Here is a 14150-nt window from a genome sequence, read left to right as displayed (position 1 = left end):
AATAGTTGCTGTTGTGTTGCGGTCTTAAATTTAGCTTAACAATAACTTTCCCGTATTTAGAGGAGACCGGCTCAGGCTGATCATTGTAGATCATGATCATAATGGTGTTAGAATGGTTTAGAATGGTTTAGAAATCGATACGTAGTCAGGTTTGTTGTATTTTATATGTCAACACCAGGACAGTGCGCGCTCTACGGGCATCTAGAATGCAAAAACCCAACACTCGCAAGATAATGTAATTTATGCATTGTGATGATATGTTATTGGTTAACCTCTTGCATTGCAGAATTCCATCCAAAAGATTCATTTTTAAGGTGCTTATAAATACTGTACATTTGCAATGTATTGCTGCAGACATTCAGAGTGTGTTAGGGTGTGGTCCCTTTCCAGGGCCTTCTAGAGACTTTCCCTGCAACATGCCTGGGCGTAGTTCTAGGCTGGGCCAAGACTCTATAAAAGAGAGTCAGCCCAACTTCCAGTGCTCACTATTCAGAGGTCCCGGTGCAGAGCAGCAGCTTCTCCCTGAGCTCCTGTCCTGGCAGCCTATTAGTATTTTCCAGTCTTCTGCACTCATCTCTCATTGGTGATCACTGTTTCCAGGCGGTAAGACGGTGTTTGGACATTTCCCAACACCGTAATTGAGAATTTTCATATTCTTGATTTTAATTCTTAAATGAATAACAGATTACTTGTGTGCTGCCATTTTTTGACATTTGTATGGTGGTTTGCAAATAGGGAGGACGCACAATTTATTCCATAAAGATTTGACTTCGTTATTACATCGTTGTTCATTGCGCGCTGATATTTATTAACATTTACATGATGTTTTACGAGTTGGCAAGACGTGCAACTCGTTTCATGAGCATTTAACTTTGTTGTTTATTGCGCGCTACCTTTTCTTGACATTTACATGGTGGCATTCGAATCGGCGAAATGCGCGATTCACTTCTCGTGTGTAATTCATGCTGTTCATTGTGCGCTACCATTTTCTGGCATTTACATGGTGGCATTTGAATCGGCAACACGCGCAAATCTTTTCTTGAGTGTTTTTTCATGTTATTCATTGTGCGCTACCATTTCTTGGCATTTGCATGGTGGCATTTGAATCGACAAAATGCGCAATTCTTTCCCTGAGTGCTTTTCATGTTCTCATTGTGCGCTACCATTTCTTGGCATTTGTATGGTGGCATTTGAATCGGCAAGACGCGCAATTCTTTCCTAGTGTATAAATAATGTAAATTACTGTGCGCTACTATTCTAAGACAATTTCTTGGTAGCATTTCAAGTTGACACGTTGCATGATTTATTCCTTGAATCTACGTTGTGTGATTTCATGGTGCACAATCCTTTATGGTGTTTAATACTCATATAAAAATCTGCAATGTGCGCAATTCACTTCCCAATGTTTTTTCTGAGATGAACACAACAATACCAGAGTTCTTGATGTAATGCTGTGTGTTCCTGATATATATTCTTAAAAGGAGATTCATATGGTTGTTTAGAAATTGCTCAGAGTGTTTCCTGATTCTCATGCTAAAGAAAGTACTCGAATCTGAAAGTCCTATTTAACTTTTCCTGTTTCCTCCTCAGGCATTCGGTCATCTAAAGCCTAGTCAGTTTTAGGACTATTTTAGGGTTGTTCATGTTTTTTTGGAAAAGACAAAGCTTAGAGTTGTAGCATGGTACTGATTTCATGAGATATAATTTTGATGTTGTGTTTTAACCTTTTGCTTCCTACAGGTCTCCTTCCCAGCTGTTCCCATCCTAATCCCCTTTTCCCCACTTGGACTCTCTTAGACTCTGTGATGAATCTAATCAGAGTATTGGAGCTGTCTTGTGGTGGAAGTGTTGGGAACGTGCACAGACCCCGAGGATCTGGTGACTCTGACAGAATAGTGAGCCCACAAATTATTATCCTCCTGGTTTGTGTATGTTCTCAGCATGGCCCACTGGACGAACTAGTCAAGGCTATCACCCAGCTCCAGTCAGAAGTGGTATCATCAAAGGATTTGACAAATAGTCTAGCTGAGAGGGTGAGTCAGTTACAGAATAAGGTTGAGAAGAAAGAATAAAGTCCCACAGGTGTGTCTTGGCCAGGTACTTCTTCTCAGACTTTTGGAGGTAATCCGACTAACATTTCCCTCAATGTTCCTTCAGCCATTCCTTTAGCTCCCCCAGAACGCTTCTCAGGTGATCCCTTGAAAGTGCAATCTTTTCTGGTTCAAGTGGAACTTCACTTCACCTGCAGACCACATACTTTCTCCGATGCCCAGTCTAAAGTAGCTTTCTTGTTGTCATATCTGTCTGGAGATGCAGCTACCTGGGCTATTCCTCTTGTGCGTAAAAATAGTCCCCTGTTGTACAACTAGAAAAATTTTGTTCGTGAATTTGAGAGAGTTTTCGATCATAGAACTGTAACACAGTCAGCAGATCGTGAATTATTAGACTTACGCCAAGGGAATCAGGACTTAGTGTCATATTTAGCCAACTTTAATCGGCTGGTCGCTGAGACATCCTGGCCTGAAGAAAATCAAGCGGCCTTGTTTTACAGAGGAGCTAAAAGACATCTTAGCGCAAATCGACCCACAACCTGCAAACTGTCAAGATTTAATAAACCTTGTCTTGAGGCTTGATCATCGTTTAAATGAACGAAAAGGAACGCGTAAAAAGACTGAAAAACATTCTTGGCATGCTCATGATAACAAAGACTCAAGAACTCCGAGAGAAAGAACACCGGAACCGATGGAAATTGGAACCATCAGGAGACCTTTGACCAAAGATGAAAAGGACCTATGCAGAAAAAATGGGCAATGTCTCTATTTTGGGCGGAAAGGTAATTTTGCCAAAGATTGTCCAATCAAAACAAAGAACAAGCGAGGCCCAGATCAGAATGTTGCAACCAATGCATCAGTCGAGTCGGAAAATCTAAAGCACCCAAGTTGCAGAGAAGGGTTGCTCTTGGGTGTCACCGTGGATCCTTCACAATCCAAACATCTAAAATTGGGAATAAGAGTTCAGGTCAAGAAAAAGACCTATTTCAAGAAGGCTCTAGTCGACTCTGGGGCTACCGGAAACTTTGTTGACGCCCAATTGGTTTGTGCATGGGGGATCCCATGTATTGAAAAGAAGACCCCAGAAACCATCCAGGCAGTTGATGGAAAACTCTTGACTGGAAGTCCGATAACTCTTCAGACTGTCCCCTTGACAATAATTTGTGAAGGTAAAAATCAAAGAAAGAAACATAAAGAGGAACTCATCCTTGACGTGATCCATGCTCCCCAGTATGGGATCGTCCTTGGCTTGCCATGGTTAACTCATCACAATCCAGAGATTAATTGGGCAGAACGAAAGATTGTGTTCTCATCAGTGCTATGTAAAGAACATTGTCTCCAAAGGACTCAAGAATCGGAAGTTCGCCATTCTTACATAGCTACTGCCGCAGAGAAAGAAGTTCAGTTGCCCAAACAGTATTCATCTTATGAAGATGTTTTTGATGAGAAGGAAGCAGAGAACTTACCTCCTCATAGATCTTATGACTGTCAAATTGATCTAGTCCCAGGGGGGATACTTCCCAACTGTCGTGTGTATGCCCTGTCAGAACATGAAAATCGACATTTACGAAAATACTTGGATCAATTCTTAGAGAATGGTTTCATCTGACCCTCTAAGTCTCCCACAGCTTCTCCTTTATTTTTTGTTCCAAAAGCGAACGGAGAGCTTCGAGCTTGTATCGACTATAGGGGCTTGAATAAAATCACCATCAAGAACAAATATCCTTTGCCTCTAATTCCGGACTTACTGGAACAAGTAAAGAAAGCAAAAATCTACACAAAGCTTGATCTTCGAGGTGCTTACCATTTGGTCTGAATGAGAGAGGGTGATGAATGGAAAACGACATTCAAAACAAGATATGGCCTTTTTGAATACACCGTCATGTCTTTTGGTCTGTGCAATGCTCCAGCAGCATTTCAATTTTTCTTAAATGACGTTCTTAGAGAGTACCTCAATATCTTTGCCATAGTTTACATTGATGACATTTTGATCTACTCAGACAATGAGAATGAACATGTTCAACATGTCAAGAAAATTTTGGCAGCCCTTCGTAAACACCATTTATATTGCAAGCTAACCAAGTGTGAGTTTCATGTTACCACAGTTGAGTTTTTAGGGGTTATCCTTACCCCTCAAGGTATGGTGATGGCAAAAAGGATAGTAAAAGCCGTATCTGAATGGCCCATCCCAAAGACTGTTCGTGATGTACAATGTTTCCTGGGCTTTGCAAATGTTTACCGGAGGTTCATCAATCATTTCTCCCAGACAGTGACTCCAATTACTAAGTTATTAAGAAAGAAAGAAAAATGTGTATGATCCCCAGAAGCAGACCAAGCCTTTTCAACTTTGAAAGAAGCTTTCTCCACTGCCCCAGTCTTGACTCATCCAGATGCGGATCAACCTTTCATAGTGGAAGCTGATGCTTCAGATGTGGTGATAGGAGCAGTCTTGTCACAACGAAACAAAGACACTGGTCAGCTTCATCCTGTAGCTTACATGTCTCGGAAGTTGAACAAAGCCGAACAGAACTATGTCATTGCTGAAAAAGAGCTTCTGGCGATTCGTGACGCCTTTAAAGAATGGAGACATCATTTGTTGGGAGCTAAATATACTGTCACAGTATATACTGATCATCGCAATCTTCAGTTCATGAGTTCTGCCAGACTTTTGACTCCTCGGCAATTACGCTGGATGCTGTTTTTTGTCGAGTTTGATTTTGTGGTAACCTTCCGGCCTGGTAAAGATAATCGCAAAGCTGACGCCTTGTCCCGCCAAGAGTCTACCACATTGCCTGCAGTTCAAACCTCCAGAGCTATCATTGCTCCTGACAAGGTCCTATGTATCATAAAAACAGAAGATTTCTTTGAAGACATCCGCAATTCATTCACTGTTGAAAAATGGCAGGTGTGGGCCCAAGCAGATCTGAAAAGATCAATCAAGCAAGGATTACCCTTTCACGATGCTCGTTTGTTCGTGCCCACTACCAAACTTCGCAAGATAGTGTTTCATTGATTGCATGTTATACCTACAGCAGTGTGATGCTATTCTGTGGGTTTGACCAATGACTTTGTGTTTCACCACTGCGCATATTAGTTGCTCAATGTTCATCAGTAGCACATTGTATGTTTTGTTCAGTTTAGCCGCCTATTGGCTTTGACATGCTGTATCCAGTTTAGCCGCCTATTGGCTTTGACATTGCATTAGCCATTACATTCTGTATTCTGCCTATTGGCTTTGACATTTTGTATTCAGTTCAGCTGCCTATTGGCTTTGACATGATATTAGACATTGCATTTTGTATTCAGCTCAGCTGCCTATTGGCTTTGACATGATATTAGACATTGCATTTTGTATTCAGCTCAGCTGCCTATTGGCTTTGACATGACACTAGACATTGCATTTGATATTTAGGTTAGCTGCCTATTGCCCTTAACGTGGAGTTAGACATTGCAGTTGAGAATCCAAACTGTATTTTTCCAAGCTGTGTTTTTGCACAAGATGAACCATGCTGTTTTCTTCTCATACTAGACGAGACCTGATAAGAGAGGGTACATCTGGTGTTTTTCCTTTCGGCTCAGGCTTGGGACGAGGAGCAGTCTAGGAGATCTGGCCAATCTCCAAAGGCTTGCGTAGTTTTCCCGAGTCTGAGAGGAGGGGGCACACCTTTGTAACGGATGACACGGGCTTCAGAGAATTAGATTCGAATCTGCCTGACTTCGGACTGGAACTTGGCGCCAGTTGCCAGTCTCCCGTGTGGGTAGATTATCTCTTTCTCGCAGTTGACTGGAGTCATCAACTTGCAGACCCTAGAAAGATGAAGCTGTAAATAGTTTCTCACACGGTGAAGTATTTGTTTTGCTTTGCATTCAATATCTTATATATATATAACCTGGTGTGTACATATATATTTTGTTTTCATTGAACGTGTGCTTGAAATCTATTAATTCGTCTCTCACGAACTTGTGGTTTTAGAAGAATTAACAACAATAAAAGTCTTCTTTGAACTCAGAAGTGCATTCTTGATATGTTCTGTAAGCTCTGATTACGAGATAAGAAGGAAAGCAGAACATTTTGGTACCAGAAGTGGGGTGTTGGTGGCGAATTATAGATTTCTACGTGCACAATTTAAAAGTGTAATTGTTTTTTGTTCTTTGGAGAATTACAGAAGCACGGCAGACCATGTTTGAAAATGCATGTGTAGCTAAACTGCCTGATGGTGCTTTGAGAAACGTGTTTTGTGGTGATGAAGCATATTTAGAAAATGTGCCTTTTGGAAGTGATGTTTCTTTCGTTTTTGACAGAAGGGTTTGGATAACTTTATCTGCTTACAGAGAAACGCAGGAGAAATGTAGGCAGTTGGAACATGAAAATGAGAATTTACGTGAGCAAATTAGCCAGAATACATTAATTCAAGATAATGCTGAAAGTTATAAAAATGCTGTTTTAGAAGAATCTGCCTTTTCCCATTCCAGTATTGAGGGGGTTAAGACAGTTTCGAGCTGCTCTGAGCCTCCGTATGAGCCAGGTTTTCTGGCAGTCAAAGTGCATTCCTTAACTGATAACACGGACGAGAACGAGAGAGCTCAGAATGTGATTTACCAGTTACCGTTGCAAAATGCACAAGTAAAATTAAAGATTTTAGAGTTTCTTACTGTTTGCACTAAGCAAGAGACACCGAGTTTCATTAGCTTGTTTGATTTTTGGAAACAGAATAGCCCTCATTTGAGTGAAATCCTAACACTTTGGTATATGGTCACTGGGAAAAATTATATGCAGCTGCGCGCTTGTGATTTAGCAAATGAAATAATGCAGACTTTAGGTTTCTGCGCAGTGCAAGAGGAAAATACTGATGTACATGTAAATCAAGAACAATGGAAGAAAAGAGTGCCCCTAGCTAGGATCATACACTGGATCTAGTACTTGCAAGACAGGGCTAGAGTACCACAGTTAAAAGAGTCACCAGTGAAATTGTGTGCACCATTTGAATTCGTGTCCACTGAAGATAAAAAGCATGTTTGTTTTACTAATGATTCATTGACTGAAATTTTGTTTTATGGCACAGGAGAAGGAACAGCGTTGTACAATGTGTGTCAGATTTTAAAGCAAGAGCTACGTGAGATGTGTCATTTTTACACTGATTTTTGGTTCATTGCCAATGGTTTAGCCGTTTGGTTTTCCACATGGCTTGCACCTAACTGGTTCAATTTCCTTACAGATGTTAAAGAGAAAAATTCAGAGAGAGAAGTGTACACCCAGAATTCTGCCTTAGTGGGGATGGCTAAGTGGGTGCCCCAGAAATGTGAACAGCTGGGAGAAAAAGCCACTTACAGGTGGGCAGAGATGAGAGAGATGCACATTCCCCTAGATTTGATAAAAACTGTGCAGCACGCACAAAAGCAATCTGTCATGCAAGCAGTCATAGAGCAGTTGGGGAGAGGAAAGTTACCAGGACAAATGTGGCAAATTGATCAGGTTTTAAGGGGAATGATTGCTGCAGATTACCAAGGAAAAATTAAAATTATGCTGATACCTAGAAAAGAATCTGATTCATTCATACAAATTGGAGACAGAATGGCCCAACTTGTCAAAAGTGCAGTGAATGGAGGTTTGGTAAAGAAGGAGTCTGCCCCAGCCCTTCTGACAGTGCAAGAAAAGGGAAGCTGTGGTGCAGCAGATAAAAACCTCTGTGCTGAGGTGGGGGTTGAAGCACTAAGTGACCCTCCAGAACCTGCAGAAAATATAACAAAGGGCCCCAAAAACGTCCTGCTGATTATAAAACAGGGAAAGAAAGAGGAAGGGTACATTTTAAATGACAAATGTTATTTGCAAGAAAAGTCATACTTTTTTCTTTTGCAGATGCTACCACGTTTCGCCACTGTCCCTGAGTGTGCTGTGTGGTCCCACTTCGGGTGTGTGCGTGTGGGGTCGGGGAAGGGACTGAACCCCCAACCTGAACCTGGCTGAGTAAAGTGCCAACACCATGGATCCATTTTGCGCAAATGGCGCCTTCAGCTCAAGTTCAACTTGTTTGATTGCATTCTTCCACTGGAACTAAACAACTTTAACAGCTAACTGTCTCTGTTTTTTCGTATGGAACTCTGACTTTCACTTACATTCCTGCAAACCTTTCAGGTGGACCGTGCATCTTTACATGAGTAGAACTCATGCCACATCAAATTGCTATTCTAGAAACACTGTTGAATTAGAGACACTATAATCTCATTCAGAGTATAAAAGTTTCAGTCTTTTCTGCGCAGATGTATCTGATGTGAAAGGTTATGAGATCTATATGTTAATCCACTTCTATTGCTTTACAGGGATTGCTTTGATCATTCAAATCTGACTTGCTGATAATGTTTTTTTTTGTTCTGATGTTTTTTTGTTTTTTGTTTGAAACAAGAGATATGTGAAACAAAAATTCATTGGTCAAAGGGTGGAATGTGATGCTATTCTTTGGGTTTGACCAATGACTTTGTGTTTCACCACTGCGCATATTAGTTGCTCAATGTTCATCAGTAGCACATTGTATGTTTTGTTCAGTTTAGCCGCCTATTGGCTTTGACATGCTGTATCCAGTTTAGCCGCCTATTGGCTTTGACATTGCATTAGCCATTACATTCTGTATTCTGCCTATTGGCTTTGACATTTTGTATTCAGTTCAGCTGCCTATTGGCTTTGACATGATATTAGACATTGCATTTTGTATTCAGCTCAGCTGCCTATTGGCTTTGACATGATATTAGACATTGCATTTTGTATTCAGCTCAGCTACCTATTGGCTTTGACATGACACTAGACATTGCATTTGATATTTAGGTTCTGCCTATTGCCCTTAAAGTGGAGTTAGACATTGCAGTTGAGAATCCAAGCTGTATTTTTCCAAGCTGTGTTTTTGCACAAGATGAACCAAGCTGTTTTCTTCTCATACTAGACTAGACCTGATAAGAGAGGGTACATCTGGTGTTTTTCCTTTCGGCTCAGGCTTGGGAAGAAGAGCAGTCTAGGAGATCTGGCCAATCTCCAAAGGCTTGCGTAGTTTTCCCGAGTCTGAGAGGAGGGGGCACACCTTTGTAACGGATGACACGGGCTTCAGAGAATTAGATTCGAATCTGCCTGACTTCGGACTGGAACTTGGCGCCAGTTGCCAGTCTCCCGTGTGGGTAGATTATCTCTTTCTCGCAGTTGACTGGAGTCATCAACTTGCAGCCCCTAGAAAGATGAAGCTGTAAATAGTTTCTCACACGGTGAAGTATTTGTTTTGCTTTGCATTCAATATCTTATATATATATCCTGCTGTGTACATTGCAAATATATTTTGTTTTCATTGAATGTGTGCTTGAAATCTATTAATTCGTCTCTCACGAACTTGTGGTTTTAGAAGAATTAACAACAATAAAAGTCTTCTTTGAACTCAGAAGTGCATTCTTGATATGTTCTGTAAGCTCTGATTACGAGATAAGAAGGAAAGCAGAACAAGCAGGTCACCCTGGTACTCCTAAAACTCTTGAATTAATCCAATGCTATTTTTGGTGACCTACCTTAACAAAGGATGTAAAAACAGTGGTAAACAACTGCGAAGTCTGTGCTTGCACTAAAACAAGTCATTCAAAACTGAAAGGGTTGTTACACTCACTCCCAACCCCAAGTCGTCCGTGGGAACACATCTCTTTAGACTTTATTACAGGTCTGCCAGTGGTTCAAAAGCATTCAGTAATTCTGGTGGTAGTAGATAGTCTCACGAAATATGGACATTTCATTGCCTGTAAGAAATTACCCACCTCTAGTGAACTGGCAACTATCTTACTGAATAGAGTGGTTCGTTCTCATGGACTGCCAAAAGTGATCCTCTCCGATTGGGGATCGCAATTTGCCTCCAACTTCTGGAAGACATGGTGTAAAACACTCCAAGTGACATCTACCCTATCTACTAGCCACCATCCTCAAACAGATGGTCAAACGGAGAGACTAAATCAGACTTTGAAGCAATACCTACGTGCTTATGCTAAAAAAGCACTTAATTCATGGACATCAATGCTCTGGTTAGCTGAGTTAGCCTACAACAACTCCTTCCACACGTCTACTGGCGTTAAACCCTTCTTTGGTTTGTTTGGCTATCATCCTGACACCTTGCCCATCACAGTTCCTCAAGAAAGTTCTCTCACTCCAGCTGTGTCAGAAATCATTCAACATTTGCATCAAACTCAGAAATCGATTCAACAACATTTAGAAAAAGCCAAACTAAAATACAAAAAGCATTATGACAAGAAACATTGTGAGGGACCGCAGTATCAACCTGGTGACAAAGTGTGGCTTTCCACAAAACATATAGACTTCAAGAAGAAGCACATGTTCAACCCCAAATCTATAGGTCCTTGCACTGTTCTTCAGCAAATCAATCCTGTGACCTATAAACTACAATTGCCAAAATCATTACAGATTCATCCAGTGTTCCATACTTCCCTCTTAAAAAAGGCAGTCCAAAAGGTCCACCCTCATCCAGCTCCTGTTCTAGTACAGGGGGAAGAAGAATATGAAGTCAAGAAAGTGTTGGACTCTAAACTGAGAGGGCGTAACCTGTGGTACTTAATCTCATGGAAAGGTTATGGCCCTGAAAGTAATTCATGGGTTTCCGCATCTGATGTTCATGCTCCAGTACTTGTGAGATGCTTTCATTGTCTCAATCCAGATAAAACAGGCCCTAGAGCGCGCCTGGGAGAGGGGAGTACTGTCAACACCAGGACAGTGCGCGCTCTATGGGCATCTAGAATGCAAAAACCCAACACTCGCAAGATAATGTAATTTATGCATTGAGATGATATGTTATTGTTTAACCTTTTGCATTGCAGAATTCCATCCAAAAGATTCATTTTTAAGGTGCTTATAAATACTGTACATTTGCAATGTATTGCTGCAGACATTCAGAGCGTGTTAGGGTGTGGTCCATTTCCAGGGCCTTCTAGAGACTTTCCCTGCAACATGCCTGGGCATGGTTCTAGGCTTGGCCAAGACTCTATAAAAGAGAGTCAGCCCAACTTCCAGTGCTCACTATTCAGAGGTCCCGGTGCAGAGCAGCAGCTTCTTCCTGAGCTCCTGTCCCGGCAGACTATTTGGATTTTCCAGTCTTCTGCACTCATCTCTCATTGGTGATCACTGTTTCCAGGCGGTAAGATGGTGTTTGGACATTTCCCAACACCGTAATTGAGAATTTTCATATTCTTGATTTTAATTCTTAAATGAATAACAGATTATTTGTGTGCTGCCATTTTTTGACATTTGTATGGTGGTTTGCAAATAGGGAGGACGCACAATTTATTCCATAAAGATTTGACTTTGTTATTACATTGTTGTTCATTGCGCGCTGATATTTCTTGACATTTACATGATGTTTTACGAGTTGGCAAGATGTGCAATTCGTTTCATGAGCATTTAACTTTGTGGTTCATTGCGCGCTGCCTTTTCTTGACATTTACATGGTGGCATTCGAATCAGCGAAATGTGCGATTCACTTCTCGTGTGTAATTCATGCTGTTCATTGTGCGCTACCATTTTCTGGCATTTACATGGTGGCATTCGAATCGCCAACACGCGCAATTCTTTCCTTGAGTGTTTTTTCATGTTATTCATTGTGCGCTACCATTTCTTGGCATTTGCATGGTGGCATTTGAATCGACAAGATGCGCAATTCTTTCCCTGAGTGCTTTTCATGTTGTTCATTGTGCGCTACCATTTCTTGGCATTTGTATGGTGGCATTTGAATCGGCAAGACGCGCAATTCTTTCCTCGTGTATAAATAATGTAAATTACTGTGCGCTACTATTCTAAGACATTTTCTTGGTAGCATTTCAAGTTGAAACGTTGCGTGATTTATTCCTTGAATCTACGTTGTGTGATTTCATGGTGCACAATCCTTTATGGTGTTTAATACTCATATAAAAATCTGCAATGTGCGCAATTCACTTCCCAATGTTTTTTCTGAGATGAACACAACAATACCAGAGTTCTAGATGTAATGCTGTGTGTTCCTGATATATATTCTTAAAAGGAGATTCATATGGTTGTTTAGAAATTGCTCAGAGTGTTTCCTGATTCTCAAGCTAAAGAAAGTACTCAAATCTGAAAGTCCTATTTAACTTTTCCTGTTTCCTCCTCAGGCATTCGGTCATCTAAAGCCTAGTCAGTTTTAGGACTATTTTAGGGTTGTTCATGTTTTTTCCGAAAAGACGAAGCTTAGAGTTGTAGCATGGTACTGATTTCATGAGATATAATTTTGATGTTGTGTTTTAACCTTTTGCTTCCTACAGGTCTCCTTCCCAGCTGTTCCCGTCCTAATCCCCTTTTCCCCACTTGGACTCTCTTAGACTCTGTGATAAATCTAATCAGAATATTGGAGCTGTCTTGTGGTGGAAGTGTTGGGAACGTGCACAGACCCCGAGGATCTGGTGACTCTGACAGTATATTAACCATTGTGTTATTTGCACCCTTCACCTGGATCCATCTCAGCAACTACGAATAATTATCCACTATCCTCTGTGATTCTACGATGTCCCTATACATGTAGAGTGTATAGAAACCACTGTTAATATTGGGGCACAAATGGTCTGGTTCTATTTGACTTCTGAAATGCTGTACTGTTCCTAAAACCCTTCTTAATTTACCCGAACAGTTAAACACTGTATCACGATTTGAAGCTTTAAGATACACCTTCCGTCTCAATGTTGGCTATAGATTTGTTGATGGCGTTGACAACCGAGGCAATGGTTGGGTAATAGCCTTGAGGAAATCCTGCATGGATGCTCGTCAGGGAACATGTCCTTTGAGGCGTTGGACTGTTGCGTGATATAACATGGTGATGTCTCCATCTTAGCGTCTACAATAACACCCCATCATACTCACCCCACCTGCACAGAACTGGCCAACACCCAACTACTAAGTTTCTCATGCCACCCTTGCCATTTGACAAAAACCTGTCGGTTAGCGCCACTACTTTTCCTCTTCAGAATCTTTTCAACCTGTGTGGGTCATTAGGTACCTTCTGCAGCTCCTCAAGGTAAAAGACCCCCAACACCTTTTTCCCATCATAGTCCTTTAGCCTGAGATACATACATCCTCTTTGAGCTCCACAGTTTCCACTATAAATATCTTGTCACTAAAAGTCTATTGGTAACCCTTCGTAAGGACTCCTTTTAATTTTGAAACCATAACATGGTTGCCTTCTTTTAAAAGAGGCTTCTTTACACCTGCGACGATCCGATTCCAATACACAGTTCTTCAAACCTTTAACAAATTATTTGTTGTTACATTTACTGGTGCCATTTTGATGGCTCTGTGATAAGTGGAGTTATAAATGTCTATAAAAGCCTGTAGAACATCCACGTATTGGTAATTGTTATAGGCTGTGAAATATCTCCCCATCTTTGACTTTGAGGTTCTGTTAAAACACTCTATAATGGCCGCTTTTACCTCCTTGTGCATTATAAAATGTTTGACATTGTGCTGTTTTAGTTCTTTCTGTGTGTTATGTTTAAACTCTTTTCCAGCATCTGTTTGTAGTTGTTGAGGTGTTCGTCCTTTTCTGACGATGGCTTTAAACACTGTTCCCACTTTTATGGAATAAGGCTTCTGCATTTGCCTACTTCGATAATACATCTATGACCGCTAATATATATTGAGCGCCGTTACTATGGTTTGCTAAATCTTGAAGACTGATTCGGTCTGCCTGCCATTGATAATCTACTTTAGGGTTAACGATTGTAAGTCTTCTCTTAAAGCACTTCAGAGTGGGCTTATGGAGTGAATACGCACGTTCCCCAGATAAACACATCTTCACCTGTACTCTGTTTACCGGCTCATTTTCAAATAGAGGCCTTCAAAACAGTGCTTTGGCAACCCGAAGCTACTGACTCCACTTGTATCGTAATAAAGCTTCTTTAACCCGCTGCCACTGGACATGTTATCAGCTGTAACAATCCATGAAATGAAAGACAAATGTTTTATGTGAGGCCATTTTTATTTAAATAAAGAATATTAGCACAGCATAAACACAACATACTTTACAGTTTCTAGCTACAAGTCTTATGGGCAGCATTGCTGGACAGTGT

The sequence above is a fragment of the Pleurodeles waltl genome, chromosome 5 (assembly GCF_031143425.1).
Source record: "Pleurodeles waltl isolate 20211129_DDA chromosome 5, aPleWal1.hap1.20221129, whole genome shotgun sequence".
NCBI classification, from domain to species: domain Eukaryota; kingdom Metazoa; phylum Chordata; class Amphibia; order Caudata; family Salamandridae; genus Pleurodeles; species Pleurodeles waltl.
Note: the sequence above shows the minus strand (reverse complement) of the source record.